This window comes from Narcine bancroftii, chromosome 2, assembly GCF_036971445.1.
Source record: "Narcine bancroftii isolate sNarBan1 chromosome 2, sNarBan1.hap1, whole genome shotgun sequence".
Lineage (NCBI taxonomy): Eukaryota > Metazoa > Chordata > Chondrichthyes > Torpediniformes > Narcinidae > Narcine > Narcine bancroftii.
The window spans coordinates 87,944,147-87,954,676 of NC_091470.1; the positions used below are offsets into that span (position 1 = coordinate 87,944,147).

Consider the following 10,530-nt stretch of genomic DNA (forward strand, 5'->3'; position numbering starts at 1 on the left):
GCGAGTAGTGATGGAAGATTGCTTCTCAGACTGGAGCCCTGTGACTTGTGGTGTGCCTCAGGGATCGGTCCTGGGACCATTGTTGTTTGTCATCTGTATCAATCAGCTGGATGATAATGTGGTAAATTTGCTCAGCAAGTTTGCAGATGACACTAAGAGTTGAGGCACTGTGGACAGTGAAGAAGCTTTTCAAAGTTTGCAGAGGGATCTGGACCAACTGGAAAATGGGCTGAAAAATGGCAGATGGAATTTAATGCAGACAAGTGTGAGGTGTTGTATTTTGGAAGGACAAACCAAGAAAGGACGTACAAGGTAAATGGTAGGGCACTGAAGAGTGGGGTATAACAGCTCGGAATACAGATACATAATTCCCTGAAAATGGTATCATAGATGGATAGGGTTGTAAAGAGAGCTATTGGCATATTGGCCTTCATAAAACAATGTATTGAGTATAGGAGTTGGATTGTTATGGTAAATGTTGTACAAGATGTTGGTGAGGCCAAATTTGGAGTATTGTGTGCAGTTTTAGTCACATAACTACAGGAAGGATATCAATAAGATTGAAAGAGTGCAGAGAAGAATTACTTGGATGTTGCCCAGTCTTCAGGAACTGAGTTACAGGGAAAGGTTAAGCAGGTTAAGAATTTATTCCCTGGAGCATAGAAGAATGAGGGGAAATTTGATAGAGGTTGTAGAGCTCATCGAAAGAACCAAAGACTTGTTGATCCAAACCAAGGCTTCTATTAGCAAAAGACAGGAGCTCTTCACAGGTGGCCGACCAGTCCGGAAAGATCCGACCTGGCTAGGAACACAACCCTTTAAGGCCCAGACAGTAGGCGTGGCTAAGCTCTCAGTCAATCGCTATTAGCACAGTCATTACATACATACTCGATACTGTAACTATATACATTGGTGATAGGTCTGTACTATCACAGAGATATTTAAAATTATGAGGGGATAAACAGAATAAATGTAAATTGGCTTTTTCCACTGAAGGTAGGTGAGATATAAACCAGAGAACATGAGTTGAGAGTGAAAGGGGGAAAAGTTTAGAGAGAATTCTTCACGGTGGGAGTGTGGAATGAGCTGGCAGCTGAGGTGATGAATGCTGGCTCAGTTTGAACATTTAAGATGAATTTGGACAGATACATGGATGGGACAGGTGTGAAGGACTATAGACCGGGTGCAGGTCAGTGGGACTAGGTTAAAAAAAAAGATTCAGCGGAAACTTGAAGGATCAAAGGGGCCTGTTTTTGCACTGAAATGTTCTATGGTTTGATATAAAGAACACTGACCTGCTGACTTTCTGCAGCATTATGTTTTTACTTCAACCACGGTGTCTGCAGACTTTCCTGTTTTACCTCTTGATTCATCACAAATCCCAGGGAAGTGGTTTCCACAATGTCTCCAAAACATTGTTCAAAGAATTTGATTTATGACTCAGGTAATTAGTTATATCAAGTCAAGTTTTTTGTCATCTGATTGCACAAGTACAACCTGACGAAACAGCATTCGCCGGTCCTCGGTGCAAAACACGCAAACACATAACCAGACAAAACACACATACAGGCAAAAAATAATAAATATACAGTCAACTATTCATGTATACAATAAATAAATTAATATTGTTATTTATCAAAGTCCTACAATCCTGACTGCGTCTTTTTCACTAGACTAGAAGACCACGATCACCCTAAATCAAATTATACTTGGCCAGCAATTCAGAGAGCCAGAATAAGATTGCCATTGGAGTTATTACCCAGCTGAGAGCTGAGTTTCTCCCGCATGAATATTTGTTGCAGCTGAAAGATAATCCTCTCTCACTAAGAAATTTATGAAACCTTTGCTTTGTTTCTTTCTGACTTAACCTATTGTGCCACATTTAATTCCTTTCATCCTGTCACTTTTTATGACTTAGGGTAAACAGGCCTTGCTGGCCCAAGAGACCACGTTGCTCAAATACACCCATGTGACCAATTCACCCACTAACCTCATACATCTTTGGAACGTGGGAGGAAACCAGAGCACCTGGAGAAAACCCATGCAGTTCATGGGGAGAATGTGCAAACTGACAGTGGCAGATTCAAACCCGGGTCGCTGGCCCTGTAATAGCGTTGTGCTAACAGCCTCACTAAACATGCCACTCTCCTATCTTCATGGCCGCTGCCACAATCATAATCAGAAACCATGACAATCTATGTTTTGTTAAAAACCATATATTTCTGTGTATAAGTTGAATCGTGAACCCCTAAAAAAATTCTCAAGGGGTGGGGGGGGGGTGGTTGACATACGCCAGATATACTTTTGAAACCTTAAAATCACTGAATAAACCAGATTGATGACAATTTGGTGTATAAGTCAAGACTAGAGGCACCTTCTCACTGCCGGCACTGCCGCTCCCTGACACCTCCACACCGCTGGGCACCGCCATAACTGCTCCTACCTGGAACCCTGAGGTCGCCGTGCTGCCTGGTAGGCCGAGGCTCCCGCTCCCGATGTTGCTGCTCCAGTCTTACTTGCAATTGGGGGGGGGTCTTTTTTTAAAAAAAAACTTTAGATTGTTCCTGGGAGGTCCGAATAGCGTGAAATATGGGGGTCGACATATGCTGGATATACCATAAAACCATTAAAATTAGGCTGAAAAATCATGGTCGACTTATATGCCTGTCGACTTATACACCAAAATATATGGTACATTGAATTTGATCCACTGTAATAATCATCTTGCATACTGTAACTGCTGCCATTTTTCCTCTTACACTTCCCTTGAACATACGCATCAATTAATTTGGAACCTTAGTGTAACATGTTTTTTTCCCTTCCTTACTTATCAAAACTTCCCTTCTGGGAACTCCTGCAAGACCCTGTGGTTAGAGGGTTGTTGATGGATTCAAACTGTTCTAAAGTGCAGCGAAAAGTAGAAGAGCAAGACTGACCAAGGACACAAGAGATGGATTGACATTTACATATCCACAGTAAATAACCTTCATATTTAATTTCTGATGGACCTATTTACCTCCAGCTTTTTACTCCAGAGTCATTTGTGCTGTGGCTTACAAAGTTCTTGGTAAACACTGGAGACGTTATTTTGAAACAGATAAGTTGATGATTTGATTCAAATGGTGCACATGGAGATGCATTCTGCACAAGCCCATTAAACCCACCCCCCCCCACCCCCAGCAGCGGAGCCCCATGTTCTGAATTAAGGTTCGCTATTTGTATTTGCATTGCTGTTGTTTTGCACCCTTCTTTTCCCAGTGACAACCATCAGCAGAGAAGATGATCGTCTGTACAGAAATCTTTGGTTTTATATCCATCTGCTAGAAAAAAGATTTCAGTTCCACTTTTGACGTTCATAACCCTGCCATCAAGATCCTTGGGCGTGGGATGAGTAGCTTCCTCAGGAAGTATGTATGAAAGGCTTGACATCTGGCATCCGTTTCCAGCCCCACTGGCTGGAAGGGAGGTGCGATAAACCGTCAAGTGGTCTGGATTTTATCTGCCCCTGTTGGGATTTTTAACTCGGTTACGTAACTGTTGTCCATTTTGCTGCAATTTGTAGATACTGCTGCAGAACACAACCTGTGAGCATCAATAATAAATACCCTTCAATGAATCTGCCATCCAATCTCAACTGCAGTAAACGTAAACCCTGCATGGTGGTTATGCTGCTGTCAATTCTACCCTTGTTGTGCTATTGCAACCTGTGTAAAAAACACCCCCAGACAGCACAGATGAGAGTCCCTCGTTCAGGGTTATGTCCACTAACCACTGCCTCAAGGCAAGACGCGCCAACAGTGGGCAGTCTCAAATTCTGGCCGATTTCACCCTTTTGATCAATCAATTTAAGCTCTTGATTCCCTCATTATCTCTTCAGAAACGACTCCACTCAGAATGCAGCCAGCAGTTTAATTTGGCAGATCTTAATAACTGCAAACAAGATTGTTGGAAGTGTGAATTGAATTTTTGGAAGACTGAAGGGAACCAGTCTCTCAATTGTGAAAAGATATTCAGGAGGATTTTTGGCTCTGGTTGTTGAAGAGGTGACCACAAACCTCAGGCATGTTGACCTTGGGTATATGAGCCACAGAAGACCAAGGAAAGAAACGTGCCTGCGCTGCTTCCTGGAATAAGCTAGTGTTAGGCTGTCACTGAGGTAGGTGCAGAAAGGTATCCTGGTGCGGTGGAGTGGGATGAGCAGGTTGAGTGTCTCCAGTTGTACAGTGCCCTCCACCACATCAGCTCTGTCACCCACAGCAACACATGACACGGGCCCCATCTATTTTCAGATTCCAGTGGCAGGGTTCTGGGATTCCAATGAGCTCTTTGAAGTGCACCGTCTTCATCACTCAGATTAGCTTCTGTTTGTTGGATGATGCCGTGCAGTCTTTGGCTGCACTTTTCTCCACATTACCACAGCTTAATATCGTAACATGAGCTGTAAAGTTCTGAGATAATGGAAGGCATGATGTAAATGCAAGGTATGGATAGAGAGGGGGACAAGTTGTGTGGCTCTCAAATTAATCCAGCGTGGACTTGCTGGACTGAGTGACCCTCCCCTTGCTTTTCTATGAAGGCTTTTTGCTTTGTAGGTCTACCAGCTGAAACAGACAAGGGCACGATTAGCAACTCAGCTAATGTTGTGGCGGCTCACCCACATGGCAGGTGAACTGGCGCCAGCAGTCGCGGTAGAGTCCGCAGTCATAGACTGTGGTGCGCTGTTAGACAGAATCAGACCCACACAAGGTAAAGACTGTTCAACAGGCTTTAATCCACAAAGACTTCCACAGAGCCAGGCTGGCTGTAGCTGCAGCAACTCTGAGTGAGGCCTCGGGAGGCCGGCGCAGGGTTATATCCCGGAGGGTGATTGACACCTGACCGGGTGGGGCTTGATCCCTTCAGGCCGACTGATTGACAGCCAGCCAGGTGTTGTCCCCTTACACGCCTGCCAGTACAGAGGTTTCCTCCTACAGTAGGCCGGTGGTGTACCACCACACAGACGTACTCAGGAGCTCTCAGTGCGGGGCAAAACAACGGACAGGGTTGTCACTTCCGCTCCGGACGAGGACCTGCTCGGACCTTTTAAACGTGCGAGTTTGAATCAGTAAATCAGTTGATTTGAGTCTCTAATCGACTCAGTGTGTTTCCTCCACTCGCGGTGGCTGATAGCCACATTGTAAAAGGATCAATACAACTCTGAGGCCAGCTTCACCTTGTTAATACCACGTGTCAAAGAAAATCAATCCAATTATGTAAAATGTCATTCTGAGAATGAGCAGAGGTTTGTTACCATCCACTTAGATCTATTGGTGTTTGCCAATTGTTTAACTGATTTGGCTTTCACTGTCTTGTGAAAGAGGGAACTCCCTGGAATAGAACAATAAAAATGAGGTGAGCTCTCTCTACCTTGCATAATCCTCTTAAACGTTCCGAAGGAGGAATAAAAGGGCAAATAAAGCCATGTGCCGCATATTTTATGAGCATGGTGAAATTGACAGCTAAGGGTTCTCAAATCCTGACAACACACATGGTACATGTGGAAAGTTTCCATTCAGCTGTTCTCTTTTAGACATGCAGCACGGTAACCTGCCATTTCAGCCCATGCCGTCCAATTAACCTACACCCCTGGTACGTTTGGAATGATGGGAAGAAACTGGAGCCCCCCTCCCCCCACCCCAGGGAAAAGCCATGCAGACATGGGGAGAACTTACAAACTCCATACAGACAGCGCGGGATTTGAACCCCGGTCCCGATCGCTGGCGCTGTAACAGCGTGGCACTATCTGCTATGCCAACTGTGCTGCCCATTCGTTGCACGTGAGGTGCCTGTGCTTAAATCGTGCTGGGTGTGCAGCTCTGGATGATATCAGGTCTCCATTTTTGATCTTGGTGCACCCTCACTGACACTGCAAACAGGGCAACTCACATGTGAGAAAGGGGAATGCCTGCTGAGGAGTTTAACACAGTGAAGTGGTCTGCTCAACCATAGTAAGCTGTCAGTTATTCAGGTGAAGCCTTGCAGTTATTTTGTCAGGCTCTTAATGATATGGTCCTTTCTCTGAGTGTCAACATTTGCTAATATGATCTGAGATTCCTTCTCTTCTCTCCAATATATATCCAATTGGGGCATATCCTTCTCTATATTCATTGTGCCAACAATTCAGCACCGTCTCCCACAAAAGCTCAAAGCAACACTTGTTTCTTCCTTAATGAAGTATTTGTAAGGTATTTCCATTGGGTGGCTGTCCTACCCCCTCAGAGCCTTTGTGGCAGTTGCGCTGGCCTTCAATCCATCGCTCAGCAGGGAGTTGGGCATTTTGCAATGTGCCACTTGCTGGCATTCACTATGGTCTGAAAGTCACCGTTGAATATCGGGAGCCTCCTGCCACTCTTCTAAACCACCCAATCAACTCCAGCAGTGGTCCCTTTTCTGCACCACTTCTTTCTGAAGTTCAGTGCTGACATCTAGGAGCATCGGTCAGTCCTTCAAGATTCTTGTCGTGCACTTGCACATGAAGAATGTTGAGTGATGTGCACTGGTGAAAAGGTTCCTACAGGAACAAGAGGGTCATTGGGCAGTGACTCTTTTAGCATTTGCACTCCTGCAGTTTTGAACGCCTCTCCCATTTTCGTTCCAATCTATAGAGTATGCCATTCTACTTTAACATTGCAGTCTATAATGCAAGTTATCTGGTGTGATCAGTTCAACTTATACCATGAGAAAGACTTTGAAAATACATTCCCAGCCTTGCATGAGAAATGAATCAAATTCTAATGCTGGTTTTACTACCTGTCCTGGTGTCCCACTAATTTTATTCCACACTCCATTCCCACACCGGCACGTCTCTCCGTGGTCTCAAGCGCTGCCAAACTACCTGCAAATTGGAAGAACAAACCCTAATATTTAGTCTGGGCTCTCTCCCAACTAGATTTGTCCAATTTCTGTTAAACCCTCTGATACACCATCAATCACTCAGGAGACTATTGTGGAGAAACCGATAGGCTTTAATTCACTTAAGAATTACTGATCGGTTGTCCTGCACTGAGTGGCTTGCTACAGTGGAATAGCCACCTTTATACAGGAGCCTGTGGGGAGGGGCCACAGGTACAACCAGCCAAATAATTATACAGTCTCTCCCTGGCGCCTATCCTCCAGCACCCACCTCTTCCCCATCACCTCCATGTTTTTTCTTTTCTACCGTCCTACCCGTTACTTGTTAGACTGTGCTCCTCTCTCTTCCCCTCTCCGCTCCTCTTCTCCACTCCTCCCACCCCCCATCTTTTTATTCAAGCACCTGCATGCTTTTTATTTGTACCTTGGTGAAAGGCTCAGGCCCTTAATCTCCCTTTACTTCTTATGGCTGCTGCCTCCTGCTGAGTTTCTCCAGCAGTTTTGTGCATTGCACTCAACCCCAGCATCTGCATGCTTGCTTGGTTACACCCAATATGAGTGTTGTTATCTCTCGGTCCCTTCACAGCCCATCTGATGTTTGTTCACAGTCTCTCTGCCATCCTAATTACCTCATCACTAATGTGTGGTATTGATTTGTAAAATACCTTGCCTGCACTAATTGGCAGTGATTTAAGAAATCTTGTCAATTTCTCAGTGCAGTGGTTGATGTTTCCTGAATGACCCAAAGTTGGTAACAAGTGGACTATTGTTTAAACTTTGCAAAACCACCCTTCTCACATTTTAGTCACCTCTTCTCTGCCTTTGCTCTGAAAGGGATTCTAAATGAGATATAGATTTTCCTTGAAATATAAAACCACTCAGAACATAGGGCATCTGCAAAATCTGGACAAAAGGCCCTGGGAATGGCAATACAAATGTAGTCACAGTTTTCAAAGAGGCTTTAAATGAGGTTCTGGAGAGGGAGAATTTAGAAAGTTCAAGCCGAATGGCAGAACAGTGGTGCAGTGCACAACGTGCTGTAGAAACTCAGTGGGACATGAGGCATCTATGGAAATGGAAAGGCAGTCGACCTTTTGGCCCTTCTTCAAGGCAATAGGACAGCATGGCTGGCGTAGTGGTTAGCACCACGCCTTTACAGCGCCAGCAAACGAATCCTCCACTGTCTGTAAGGAGTTTGTACGTGCTCCCTGTGCTGTGTCTGTGTGGGTTTTCCCTGGGGGTTCTGGTTGCCACCCACCATTCAAAACGTACCGGGGGGGGGGGGGGGGGGGGGGGGGGGGAGGGGGGGCGGTGAAGGTTAATTGGGTGTAAATTGGGCCAAAATGGCCTGTTGCCATCTAAATTTAAAATTTAAAATAGTTCAAGGTAATGAAATGACAATGCTTTATATTAATGCACACAGCATTCGCGGCATTGAAGTTGAAATGATTGACAATTTGAAATAATTTGGGGAAATCCGATAACCACAACAAAAAGTATGGTGGCCAAGTTGAAACTGAAATATTTTGGCATTTATAAGAAGAGAAAGGAATGGACAAAGTGAAAGAGGTAACTCTTGGAATAAAAGAAGGGATGAAGGCAGCCGAGAGAAAGGACATCAGCTCAGAAAATCAAGATATAAAACCGGCCTGGGTTGAGCAAAGAGGCTAAAATGATTATGAGAAAGATCTCAGTAGTGCACCCGTATAATCAGGAAGTTGGATGTGTGATATATTAGAGGAGGATGGGAGGCAAGTGAGTGCATTACAAATGCGTTAGCTTGATTCACTACAATATCTATCCAATTTACAAAAGGAATACATTTCTGGTAAACGTTTTGCTCAGCAAAATTTCCTAAAACAAGCAAAATGTTTGATGGCCATTTTCCTACCACGTATGCTCACACCCACTTTATTTTTCTACGGTGAAAAATAGCTCAATAAATCAAAGAAACTGCAAACATATCGGCAAAACTGTAAACGGAATATTTGTAAAACTGAGGAATTTCCCGAGAAAATGCTAAAACTTGTTAATTTGGAAGCTGCAACGGGATATTTAGTTAAATAAAAGGATCGAGCAAAGTCATGAAAAGGAAATCAACGTCGACAAATCTGTTTGAGCTGCTTGATGCTATAAGTAGCAGAGTAATGAACCGGGATCCAGTGAGGATGAATCGAGGGTAACGTGTCAGGTTCAGGTCTCTTCTTGGAGCCGGGAAAGAAAGTTATTGAATGGGCTTTTCAGTTGCAGAGTGAAAGGAAAGAAATGCTGTTCTCTATCTCACTCCTCAAAAGTGTCAGCTGCAGCCTTGTGAGGAATCAGGAAAGCAAAATTATGATGCGAGCAGCAACATTCACGCACCACAAAACGATAATAAAAACAAATCAGAAAACATTGTGCTACTCTCACCCAATCACAAATGAAAACAAGGGACTGAAGATAGGTTTAAAGATAGATAAGCCCTCCTTTGCTTGGAGGGCATAAAATCTCTGCCAAGGGATATTAATGGGTTAGATGAATGGATAAATAATTGCATACGGTGTGTAGAATGAATGAAGCACAGAACCAGGGCCTTTGGCCCATCTCGGCTGTACCAAAGTTTGGTCTCATTGACCTTTGCTATTCAGAATGAGGTTCCCACTTCATTCTTCTAAACTCCAGTGAGTACAGACCCAGATCAAATGCTTCTCATACATTCACCCTCATGTAAACCTCCTCTGCTCCCTCTCCAATTCCAGCAAATCCTTCTGTAGATGTGGGGCCCAAAACTGCTCACAATGCTAATGTGGTCTGACCACCACTATCAAACATTAAATCTGTGCTTTTATATATTAATCCTCTCAAATTGAATGCTAACATTGCACTTGCCTTCCTTACTACCAACTCGACCTGCAAGATCGGACCTCTGCTTTCTGAATTCTCTTCCCAATTAGAAAATAGTCTACAGCTGAGCTCTTTGTCAAGATGACCAAAAAAAAAAACCAGACTGGTGTTGTTTATTTCACTGAAGAGGCTCAACCATTCTTAAAGTGATTTTGAAGTTGTTGGCAGTACACAGACGCCCTGGAGCAACTCAGCAGGTCACAAGCAGCATCCACAGAAAGTGAAGGGTGACTAACATTTTGGCCTTGGGCCCTTTGTCAGGTTCACCAGAATATTATCGTACTGCACTTGACCCCAGCATTTGCAGACTTTCTTGCTTAAGTTGAAGCTGTTGGATTGTTGAAACAATTATGCTTAAGTAGTCAACCAACCACCTGATTCCAATCTGGTTCTTAAATCTGCTTTCTGAAACATTCTCAAAAGTTGCAGCAAACTTGCTTTTCCTCCTTCAGACAACTGGGAGCAAGCAACAAATGTCAGCGACGCCCACTTCATGTGGAAAATATCATGTCCTGCCTCTGGTGTAATTGTGTGGGTTGAAATATTAACTGTGCAGCGATCTCAAACATGCACCCACGTTCCTTTCCTTTATTCAAAATTAAATAACTAAAATAAGCAGTTCAAAACAATAAGCAGATCACTGGAATATTATAGGAATCATGTTGAAATGACAGGAAAAGTAATTTGACTGTGAGCAGAAATCTTTGTTCATTATTTAAGAAACCATTGAAAGACAACACTGGCTGATTCGTGCAA

At 43.9% G+C, this 10,530-nt stretch overlaps 1 protein-coding gene across 8 annotated transcripts in view; it reads left to right on the top strand.

Annotated features, from left to right (window-relative positions):
• rab15 (RAB15, member RAS oncogene family) overlaps window positions 1-10,530 on the top strand; it is a 224,357-nt gene that overhangs the window by 199,806 nt on the left and 14,021 nt on the right. The window lies entirely within an intron of this gene.